The 12585-nt window shown below is 53.9% G+C and overlaps 1 protein-coding gene across 3 annotated transcripts in view; it reads right to left on the reverse strand.

Annotated features, from left to right (window-relative positions):
• The window catches only part of DPY19L1 (dpy-19 like C-mannosyltransferase 1), a 2006077-nt gene that overhangs the window by 1250678 nt on the left and 742814 nt on the right, over positions 1-12585 (reverse strand). The gene's annotated exons all lie outside the window — the stretch shown is intronic.

Below are 12585 nucleotides of genomic sequence, written 5' to 3' on the forward strand. Positions count from 1 at the left end.
GGGTGGCGTGGTGGGGTTCCGGATTGGGGTCATCATGTGGGGGCTGATAGGGTAGGCACTGTCCCCTGCGGAGGTGGTGATGGGTATCATTAGTGGTGTTGTGTCATGACCCAGTATCTGACATGCATGCATGTGCAGTGGCATTCATGCTCACCAAGCAGCCATGTATCTCCATGCTGGCCAGCCTCCAGGTCCCGGCATAGTGTAGACATTCTGTAGATGAAGCTGTCGTGGGTGGACCCGGGATAGTTGGCATATACTGATGTGATTATTCCCTTGGCATTGCATACAACTTGCACGTTGATGGAATGCCAGTGCTTGCGGTTTCTATAGATGTGCTCTGTTGCCCTGGGTGGACGTAGAGCCACATGTGTGCAGTCAATTGCACCAAGCACTTTGGGGAATTGAGCCACACCATAGAATTCCTGGATGCACGTCCGCCTTTCTGCATGAGTCCTGGGGAGATATATGTGCCTGCGGACTGATGGCCGTGCAGTGATGATGTTCAAGACCTGGTGTAGGCAGCGTGACTGCGTGGCCTGTGACACACCACCCACTATGGCACTTGTCCGCTGAAAGGATCCAGTGGCCAAGAAGTGCAGTACATTCAGGACCTTCTGCAGGGGGCTGAGTGCTTGGGAGCACAGGGTGGGTGATGTGAGGTCATCCTCCCACTCACTGACCAGGTCCAGTATGATGTGTGCTGGAAACCTGTACCTCCCATACACCTGGTCATCAGGCATCCCGAATAGGCTGGTTCTGGGTGTGAATATTCTGGCCCTGACTCTCCTCCTCCTCCTCCTCCTTTGGTAGCCCACTGCCACTGCTGCTAGGAACGGTATGTTCATCCTGGCATCTGGCTTGTTTATTGATAAGTGCGCAAATTAATGCCTTGCGCGTGTTCTAGGCGAGCGTGTGACCCTCGCACCCCTGGAATCTAGTTCCCACTCCAATCGCGTGTGGAAATTCCCACGCAGCAGGCATACAGGTGCGCTGACGTACTTGCGTGTGTAAGTGCCCGCGCACCCCTGTAATACACGTACATAGGCCAATCGCGTGTACGCGCACTTTTGGCCAATTACACGCGATGTAATACACGTACATTGGCCAATCGCGTGTACGCGCACTTTTGGCCAATTACACGCGATGACACTCTGACGTGCAGTATTTCCACGTGTGCTCCGTCATCACGTGCTGAGTGGGGAACGCCCGTGCGGATCACGTCAGACGCGCTTACGCGGTGAGGGACTCTGGTCCAATAGAATCGCGTATGCGTGCTGATGCACTTACGCGCTAAGGGCCTTTCCTCGGATTTCACGCTGACGTGCAGGAATTTCACGTGCCAAATCACTCCGTATCAAGCTGGCCACCCGAAAACACACGGAACACCACGCTCCTGCCCAGAAGGCCGAGTTACTGCCCCCCCAGTGCCCTGAGCAGCCTCCCACGTGCTATCTGCTGCTGCCTGCCTGCCTGCTGCCACCGTGCCCTGCCATTTGGTGCCTGCACATCAGCCATCTGCAGGGGTCCAGTTGCTGTGTCCACCCCTGCTGGAACTGAAGACTCCCAACTGGGATTACATCGCTCCACAGCCCAGCCCCAGGACCCAGTTGCCCACCCACACCTGCCTCTGGGGTTGCCATGTCGGGCACTTCGACATCTGGCACCAGTGGCAACCCCAGGCCAGAGGGGCAGAGGGGCACCAGCTTCACTGCCACCGAAGTTGGTGTCCTGGTGGAGCATGTCCTGGGGCAGTATGATGCCCTCTTTGGATCGTCCCGCGCCAGCAAGGAAGGACGGGAGAGGATCTGGGCCGACTGTGTGGTTGCCATCAACGCGGAGGGGGTGGCAACCCGCAACGCCCAGAAGATCAAGAAGCGCTGGGAGGACTTGAGGTCCAGGACCCTTGTGAAGGCCCGGCGCCTCGTGGAGGGGGGCCGGGGCCGCATGAGTTCCATCCAGAAGAGGGTCCTGGAACGCGTACGCCCAGCGCTCCACGCCCAGGTCCTTGAGAGGGAGGCCCGTCTGGAGTTGAGCGGTAAGTGTGCAAGCATTACTGTGTGAGACAGGGCATGTTGCGGTGTGCTGGTTCTATGATACTTGCCTGTATGTGTGCCATGGGCCATGTATGCATGTATGTGTGCAGGGACATCATGGTAATGCATGTGCGACCAGTGATGTGTGACCCACATGGTTGTTGCAAGTGTTGAAATGTGGCATGGGGAGCCCTATGCAGATTTAGGACATGAGAGCATGCCAGTCTCTGTACCTGGACATGGATGGGGGTGAAGGATGGGTGCTGATGCCAGGTACATATATGGTAGCCATGTCTGTGTGCCTGACCTGCGTGTCTGTGACTTGTGCATGCCATGGATGCATGACACATGTGTGTGACAATGCACAGATTCTGTGACGCACCCAACTAACCCTTGTTTCGCCTGTGTTCGTTGTGTTTGGGGCCAGATGGATGTGACTGAGGTGAAGTGTGTGCATGTGATATGCATGAGCCATGATGCATGTGAGTCACATATCATTGAATGTTTCAAGAGTCAATTGGACATGCATGGAAATGTGCATGGCATGCACCATGCCTGTTACTGTGTGTGTTTTGCCTGGACTGACCCATGTGTTGTGGAGGGACATGATGGAAGTGTACTTTGACAGGGGTGCTCATCTGCTATTGCTTCCTGTCTAGGGGACCATTTTACAGTAGCCTGATGCTTGTGTCCTTTGTCTCCCTCTACGCAGCGGCTAGTGAAGAAGAGGGCGGAGACGGCGCTGTGGAGCAAGGCGGCGGGGATGCCCCCACGGCTGCAGCGGAAGGGGTGGGTGAGCCCCCACAGGGGCCTTCTACGGCGGGAGACGGTGAGGAGCCATCCAGGTTGGTGGTTTGCACAGAGGAGGAGGAGGCCGACACTGGTGCACACATGGGGCCTGGTGGGAGCATCCCTGCTGGTGCAAGTGGTGCAGTCCAGGGCCAGGGGCAGGAGGCAGCACAGGTCACCGTGGAGGTGCCTGTGCATGTCGCTGTCCCTGACCCTGTGAGTGCACCACCATGCACCAGCAGGGATGCCCCGTCCCAGGCCCGTCCGCAGGTAGTGGGGATGTCCATGTCAACTGACTCCCCTCCACCTGCGGCCGTGGGAACCCCTGGCCGCGTGGAGCAGGTCCTGATTGGGGTCGCGATGCGCACGGCTGTGATTCGTGATGACGTGCGTGCTTCCCGGGAGGAGCACGCACGTCATCACGAAGTGCACCGTGCCGACGTGGCCCAATTGGGATCGGCCATGTTCGGGGGGTTCCTGCATGTGTTGGCCAATCTGACGGCCCTCTCCTCCTCTGTGCAGGCTATCCAACGGTCGTTCTCCTTGCCGTCTTCCGGCCCAGATGCCACCATGGCCCCCTGTGGACCTGCCCCGACCAATGCAGCCAGCTCGGTGGGGATCCCATCCCTGCCACAGTTGGGAGTCGGAGGTCCAGCAGGGGTGGACGACACAGCAAGTGGACCCCAGCAGATGGAAGATGTGCCGGCATCATCGGGCAGGGCACGTGCACGACGGCGTCGGTGGTTACCATCAGCCTGGATGCCGTCGTGCTGGCAGAGGCAGTGGCGTCGGAGGCAGCAGCGGGCTCGACGTGGGAGGCATCATGGCTCAGGGCCATCAAGATCAGAGGGGCAGGCATCGGCCGGAGGGCAGGGCAACCCTGGCATGGCGGTGTGTTCCGTGTGGGAGGAGTTTGGCCAGCGGATAGGTGCGGAGCGGCAGCGGGCGGAAGAGGAGCGGCTCGCCATGGCCAGGGCGGAGATCTCCATGCATCGGGCATTGAGGCGGGCTGAGTGCCTCGAGGAGGCTCGCAGGGATTTTGGTGAGCACATGGGGTTGTCCCTGCGAGACCTCGGGGCCAGGACAGAGTCCCGCCTCCAGGACATTGACATGGAGTTCGAGGATGCCCTGGCCAGCATCACCAAGTGAGCCGCAGGACTAGCCCGCTGCCTTTGTATATAGTTTTTTAGTTAGTTAGTGCTAGGTTTCCTTTATTTATTTTTATTATTTTGGACCACTCGGACAATGGCCACTTTTTTGTACATATTTATTTTATTAGTTAGTATTAGGTTTCATTTGTGCTGTTGGGCTCATGGACCCTGGAACATTCCTGTATATATTGTTTTATTTTGGGAGATACATTTTTTGATTTTTTTATTGTTTACACCATGACGTAATGGTTTTTCTTTGATTTCCTACTACATGGTTTTGCTTTGGACAAATTATATTGATTTTTTAATCCTTTGTTTTTTGGTTTATCATTTTTGTTATCGGACATGGACCTTTTATTTACTTTGCCACATAGTTGTATGTTTTATTGGTTTACTTGATTTGTGTTTTTAATACATTTTTATATTATCTTACACTTGTGTTATTTTCTCTTTGGTTTCTTACATGTCATGATATGGGTTTTGACATTCACTTGCACCCATTGTGTATGTGTGTGTGACAGACATGTGTTCTTTTGCATACTTGCCTTTGGGGTTGTGTCATGTGATTGCATTCACTATGTGGGTGCATGCAATCCTTGCCTGGGTGTTTGTGCTGGGTATGCTGGCCATTACTGCCATGATTGTGTATCGTCAGGACCTGGGGCCAGGGGGACATGGGTGGGGGCCTGCTGGCAGGTTCCCCACAGTGCTGGGGGTGGTGGGAGACATGGGTGGGGGCCTGGTAGAGGGTGTCCCTGGTGGATGGGGGGTGGGGGTGGTGGGAGACATGGGTTGGACATGGGTGGGGGCCTGCTGGCAGGTTCCCCACAGTGCTGGGGGTGGGGGTGGTGGGAGACATGGGTTGGACATGGGTGGGGGCCTGCTGGCAGGTTCCCCACAGTGCTGGGGGTGGGGGTGGTGGGAGACATGGGTTGGACATGGGTGGGGGCCTGCTGGCAGGTTCCCCACAGTGCTGGGGGTGGGGGTGGTGGGAGACATGGGTTGGACATGGGTGGGGGCCTGCTGGCAGGTTCCCCACAGTGCTGGGGGTGGTGGGAGACATGGGTGGGGGCCTGGTAGAGGGTGTCCCTGGTGGATGGGGGGTGGGGGTGGTGGGAGACATGGGTTGGACATGGGTGGGGGCCTGCTGGCAGGTTCCCCACAGTGCTGGGGGTGGGGGTGGTGGGAGACATGGGTTGGACATGGGTGGGGGCCTGCTGGCAGGTTCCCCACAGTGCTGGGGGTGGGGGTGGTGGGAGACATGGGTTGGACATGGGTGGGGGCCTGCTGGCAGGTTCCCCACAGTGCTGGGGGTGGGGGTGGTGGGAGACATGGGTTGGACATGGGTGGGGGCCTGCTGGCAGGTTCCCCACAGTGCTGGGGGTGGTGGGAGACATGGGTGGGGGCCTGGTAGAGGGTGTCCCTGGTGGATGGGGGGTGGGGGTGGTGGGAGACATGGGTTGGACATGGGTGGGGGCCTGCTGGCAGGTTCCCCACAGTGCTGGGGGTGGGGGTGGTGGGAGACATGGGTTGGACATGGGTGGGGGCCTGCTGGCAGGTTCCCCACAGTGCTGGGGGTGGGGGTGGTGGGAGACATGGGTTGGACATGGGTGGGGGCCTGCTGGCAGGTTCCCCACAGTGCTGGGGGTGGGGGTGGTGGGAGACATGGGTTGGACATGGGTGGGGGCCTGCTGGCAGGTTCCCCACAGTGCTGGGGGTGGTGGGAGACATGGGTGGGGGCCTGGTAGAGGGTGTCCCTGGTGGATGGGGGGTGGGGGTGGTGGGAGACATGGGTTGGACATGGGTGGGGGCCTGCTGGCAGGTTCCCCACAGTGCTGGGGGTGGGGGTGGTGGGAGACATGGGTTGGACATGGGTGGGGGCCTGCTGGCAGGTTCCCCACAGTGCTGGGGGTGGGGGTGGTGGGAGACATGGGTTGGACATGGGTGGGGGCCTGCTGGCAGGTTCCCCACAGTGCTGGGGGTGGGGGTGGTGGGAGACATGGGTTGGACATGGGTGGGGGCCTGCTGGCAGGTTCCCCACAGTGCTGGGGGTGGTGGGAGACATGGGTGGGGGCCTGGTGGAGGGTGTCCCTGGTGGATGGGGGGTGGGGGTGGTGAGAGACATGGGTGGGGGCCTGGTGGAGGGTGTCCCTGGTGGATGGGGGGTGGGGGTGGTGGGAGACATGAGCAGGTGTGCAGGGTAGTTCCCTGTGGTGTGTGCTGCCTGCAGGGGCCGTGGAGGGTGTACAGGTAATGCCTGGGAGCACACAGCCATATCGCGTGTGGAACTTCCCGCGCACCCCTGAAATCCACGTACCCGGCCATATCGCGTGTGGAACTTCCCGCGCACCCCTGAAATCCACGTACCCGGCCATATCGCGTGTGGAACTTCCCGCGCACCCCTGCAATCCACGTACCCGGCCATATCGCGTGTGGAACTTCCCGCGCACCCCTGCAATCCACGTACCCGGCCATATCGCGTGTGGTACTTCCCGCGCACCCCTGAAATCCACGTACCCGGCCATATCGCGTGTGGAACTTCCCGCGCACCCCTGAAATCCACGTACCCGGCCATATCGCGTGTGGAACTTCCCGCGCACCCCTGAAATCCACGTACCCGGCCATATCGCGTGTGGTACTTCCCGCGCACCCCTGAAATTCACGTACCCGGCCATATCGCGTGTGGAACTTCCCGCGCACCCCTGCAATCCACGTACCCTGCCATATCGCGTGTGGTACTTCCCGCGCACCCCTGAAATCCACGTACCCTGACTAATCGCGTGTGGAACTTCCCGCGCACCCCTGCAATCCACGTACCCGGCCATATCGCGTGTGGAACTTCCCGCGCACCCCTGAAATCCACGTACCCGGCCATATCGCGTGTGGAACTTCCCGCGCACCCCTGAAATCCACGTACCTGGCCATATCGCGTGTGGAACTTCCCGCGCACCCCTGCAATCCACGTACCCGGCCATATCGCGTGTGGAACTTCCCGCGCACCCCTGAAATCCACGTACCCGGCCATATCGCGTGTGGAACTTCCCGCGCACCCCTGAAATCAACGTACCCGGCCATATCGCGTGTGGAACTTCCCGCGCACCCCTGCAATCCACGTACCCGGCCATATCGCGTGTGGAACTTCCCGCGCACCCCTGAAATCCACGTACCCGGCCATATCGCGTGTGGAACTTCCCGCGCACCCCTGAAATCCACGTACCCGGCCATATCGCGTGTGGAACTTCCCGCGCACCCCTGAAATCCACGTACCCGGCCATATCGCGTGTGGAACTTCCCGCGCACCCCTGCAATCCACGTACCCGGCCATATCGCGTGTGGAACTTCCCGCGCACCCCTGCAATCCACGTACCCGGCCATATCGCGTGTGGAACTTCCCGCGCACCCCTGAAATCCACGTACCCGGCCATATCGCGTGTGGAACTTCCCGCGCACCCCTGAAATCCACGTACCCGGCCATATCGCGTGTGGAACTTCCCGCGCACCCCTGAAATCCACGTACCCGGCCATATCGCGTGTGGAACTTCCCGCGCACCCCTGAAATCCACGTACCCTGCCATATCGCGTGTGGTACTTCCCGCGCACCCCTGCAATCCACGTACCCTGACTAATCGCGTGTGGAACTTCCCGCGCACCCCTGTAATCCACGTACCCGGCCATATCGCGTGTGCAACTTCCCGCGCACCCCGGTATGCACGCACACGTTTATTTTTTCTCTCAGCCCGTGTCTGTGTTTGTGGGTACCCCTTTGTACGTCATTTGTCCTGGAGGGCCACAGTATTGGACATTGATCATGTCTGTATATAGGTGCTATTTGTTGGCGCACCTTTTAGCGCACATTTCTTGCAGGCGCAGAGACGCTACCGCCTGCTTTCTTGTGGCGGTCGTGTTTGTGCCTGTTTGTGCCTGTGCGCTGCTTTGAGCGTGCGCTTTTTTGCCCTATTCTATTCCATGAATACGTGTTGTATGCGAGCGTGTGGGCGTTCCGCGCACTTGCCTCCTATACTTTCCCCGTGCCGCCCACATTCTTCCCCATTCCGAGTGTTGTGCCCCATTTTATTCCCCATTCCGAGTGTCCCGCCCTGTGTTCCGCCTACTTTAGAGCTGTGCGCTGCGCTCGGAGTGATAGCGCAGTGGCCGTGGCGCACGACGTTGGTTGACCTGTGCGCCGGCCTGCGCCGCGCGCTTTTTCAGCGCACGTCCTCTGCTTTTCTTGCGCACGGACTTCCATGAATCGACGTGCGCTGGTTTCCCTGCGCTTTTCGCTTATTTTCGGCGCAGCGCACGTATTGGCCCCTCTGCGCCGGGATTTTCGGCGCACATTTATTCCATGAATCGGCCTGCTGGTATATCTCTGTTTATAAGTATTTGGGGATTGAATTGGAAGTCAGAAGGGGTTATAAAATATGCACCAAAACTCAAATAAGGAAAGCTATCCAGCTGAAAAGCACTGATTAGTCAATTTTCCAGGAAAAGGCCGGGTTGTTCAATGCTGGGTATTAGACAGCTTTATATGCAGTGTTTGGTCCCGGCCGGATCTATGGCCTGAAGAGCCTAATGGAAATCAACCTGGAATGGCTTCAAGTGATTGAAGGCAAATGTTTGAGAAAACTATTAGGACTCCCAAGTTGTATCCCGATGGCCATCGTGAGACTTGAATTAGGGGTACATTCCTTTAGATCAATGGTGCTGAAGAAAAGGACAACCTTAATTATAAAACTTATGAATGGTCCTTCAAACCCATTACTACGTACGGTGGGTACTATGATAAAGAGATCAGAAACAGAGTCGGGTCTGAGAAGAGGAATGGCCTTATTGTTTAAGGAAATTGGTTGGTGCCCAAATTGGGGGAAAGATTATCATAATCTTAGACGTCGGCTTATTAAACACATAGACCTATGGGATTGGGGTGAAAACTTCAACCACTTGGGATCCTTAAAAAGTTATAGGTTTGTTACAAATGTTTTGTATACCTATGAAAGATGCAATCTTACCTTACACTGTGCCCATGTATGGTGATGCGTAGATTTATATTTCTACGAATTAATAGGCTCCCAGTGTTAGGAGTCCTGGGTCCGTTGCTGCCAAGGCCCATTTCAGAACGCGTTTGCCGGATCTGTGGGGAAAGTGGCGTACAGGAGACGGCTAGACACGTGCTTATTGGATGTAGTAGCATGGAGAAGGTATACTTAAAATATCTTAGTAGGTTTCTTCATCGGCATGATTCAATAAAAGTTTCTACATTTTGGAACAACTGTATTAACACACAGAATAAGAGCTAGCATATGGCACTATTCAGGGTCTGGAAAGTGGTGGAAACACATTTAGATCTAGCCTTGATTGGCTGCTATGGAAAAGCACATGATATAAACCTTGCTTACATATTAATAAGATCAATATAAAGGTGTAGTTTTGAGTTGGGGTAAACTAAATAGGCATATTAGCTGGGTATAGTAATAATGATTCATTGGCAGCAGAAAAGAGGGACAAGAATCTTAAGGAAACAGGCAAATGATGTTAGAAGGTTCATCTTCACCTCTCTGCCTACGAATATGAAGAAGAAAGGATTGCAATTTTATTGTGATTTTAACGTTAAAGTGGATGATGAAATTGATATGATTTTAGATATAAGACACTTACATTATTGGTATCTGTCTGTTGATGTTTTAAACACCATGTGTATGTTTTTGTACGATGTTGTAATGTTCTATAGAATGGTATGAATGAATTTTATGTAATTTATGGTATGAGATATATTTAAATGATGAATGAATATGTGTAAAGTTATATTTAAAAACGATAAAACATTCAATTGAATTAAACAGACCGGGCATCACTGGTCGTGCGAAGCTGCTTGCAGTCTTTCGCGTCTTTGTTGTAGGAGTCAAGATTGTTACCAATGCCACTTCTGCGCCTCCGCAACTCTGTGGTTCACCCAGGAGTGTGGCTGGCAACCTTGTAGCACTCATAAGACTTTCTCCCTTCCAGCTGGGATGTTGTGCGCAATCCTCATGGCCTTTCGGAAATAACGATCTCTCGCCGGGGCGGTCTCTGGCTTCCTGCCTCTTCATTTCAAACCCTCGGTTTGTCGTTCTCCTTCTCCTGGGTCGCCATAGCCCTGGAGGAACTGCTTCTTCTTGTGCACTACCTTGCTCACCTTTTAACCATGTGGGGGGAGTTAATAAGTATTAGGTTGCATGATTAAAGTCAAGTGCCTGACCCTGCGTGATCTCAGAGGGATATGTTGTCCAGTGTATTGCATGGGTGATAATCCTTTCAGCCTTAGACCTCCTCTTCCTTGGCTCAGTGTTTGCGTAGGAAAGGGGGGGGAATTAGGGAAGTTGGAATATCCTATAAAATAGGATTGGATAGGGTTATTGGGAAAGGTGGGATACCACGTCTCCCCAACGGGTGTCTCTCCCCCAATCCCTGAGGACACCTCCCCCAGGTGATCCTCTCACACTTGTCCACTCCCAGGATCTGGATCCAAAGGCGATGGCTGTGCCCTGGCGACCTGACTAATGGATCCCTGGGGTCTAGGCAGTGAAATACCCTCTGGTTTTTCACAAAACAAATACATATTCTATATGCACTATCCTCAATTGTACTACAATAGTAAATAAGATCAATTATATCATTCCACCATATTACAAACACTTTATACTCCCACTACATTACCTATAATTTCTATACACATTACTACTGTGGTGGTTGTGGCCAGTAGGCAGATTCCACCACAATAGAATTAAACCATATAACAAGTGCATATAATACACCCTCAAATAACAAAACTCACCCTGAACCCCCTGCAATCGAAATGATATCTGCAGGCACTAAAGTGAATGCGGAGTCGCCGGTATCTGCAAACCCTTTTTTCACCTATAATAACAGCTCCATATCACCTTTATTCCACCCCCCACCATTTTCAGCCCCCCTTTCGACCACCAAATAACTCCAAATGTGTTTTTCAGACACTTGCTCCCCAACTCACGCTTTCCACCATCCAATCGGCGGGTGCATCCAAAGTCTGCGCACATCACGCCGGACTCCGATTGGACCAGGGGGATGTCCGCGGAGCAAAGAGGAAAGTGAGTCTGCGGACCGGACCCAGATATCACTCATTGTTTGCACCTACTTTTGGGCCATTTTAAAAAATAACTACTGGATGGATTTACAACAAATTTACAAAAGCATACTTTCAGGACCAGCTGACACTCCTGCCGCAACTTTGGTGAAAATCCGTCCAGGAGTTTGGGATGTAGGTGTGAGCTAAATTTATTTTGCATTGAGTCTATGAGGATTTCCACAAATGTTGGGCCCCCACTATAACTTTGCCCCCGACCCACAGACAAAACTGCACCAAACTTCGCAGAATCATTCCAAGGGTGCCATATACTTTTTTTTGCAAGGTTTTGTGAAGATTGGCCTAGGGGCAAAGTTATCAGCTGCCCAAAAAGTGTTCCGTTAGTTGGGTAACGTAACCATAACTACAGGGCTGCTACCGGAGGCCCTCTAATATTGTATATGTATATTTTGTTCCAAAGTTCTAGGCCCTCAAGAATGTCCTGGCTTAAAAACACCCCAAACTCACGAGGGAAAGTAGAAGGTAATTTTATCCGGTAAACACAGTAAAATCCGCAGCAGAGGCTTCATGTAACACGTTTCACCACCTTCTGGTGGCTTGATCACACGATATATAAAAATAACAGGAAGCTTTAAGAGGACCCAATTTACCCTAAACCAGTGCTAGAGATTGAGGACAAAAAAGCACAGTGCAGGGTGTGAGAAACCTGAGGCTATTCTCCCCAGTAGACCTCGAGACTCCTGTATTCAGGTGGCCAGGGAAGAACTAGAGCTCTTATCCCAACCCTAGGATTGGTTAGGTAGTGACGGAACACCTGGCTAGAAGGACTCAGGGTTATGCTCAGGGGAATACCCCAGGTGAGACGCGGTACCTTCACGGGGAGGATGGTGAGGGGAACAAAGTCTCTGAAGCTTTTATAAGCTATTCCCGCTCATCATCCCTTCCACCCATTGAATCTCCCTCACCCAAAGGTAAAACCAACAACTAATTCGCCTCTGGTAAACTTGAGGAGAACCCAAGACTACCGCAATTCCTGTTTTCCTGGTTCCTATCCGCTTTGACCAAACCCAACCATTCCAACAATTCCCCTTGTTTATTTTACGATTAAAATCCTCATCATTCCTGTTCATTTCATAACCATTAAAAAACCTACCTTTCCGAGTGACCTAACCATCTTCTTTCTCATGACACCTTTTCCCCATCCTACCACGGGGGGGAGGCCAAGGCACTGCCCCCCACCCCTTTTCCCGACATGAACACTTTCTTCACACAACATGGAAGACAACGGACTTACACCAGAACAGTTTACCCGACATGTCCCAATACAAAGGGCAGGCAAAGTGAGGCAATTGACCAGCATCACACACACCCGACGGGCCTTCCCCTTCCCCACAGGGATAAAAGGCGGAGCACACGAGCACAAGGGGAGTGAGGTAGACGGCACAACGAGACAGCTATCCAGACCCAGCAGTTCAAAAGGAGGAGAAAGGCGGCAAATATCAAGAGGCTG

Source organism: Ambystoma mexicanum, chromosome 5p (assembly GCF_040938575.1).
Source record: "Ambystoma mexicanum isolate Mex_15411 chromosome 5p, UKY_AmexF1_1, whole genome shotgun sequence".
NCBI lineage: Eukaryota > Metazoa > Chordata > Amphibia > Caudata > Ambystomatidae > Ambystoma > Ambystoma mexicanum.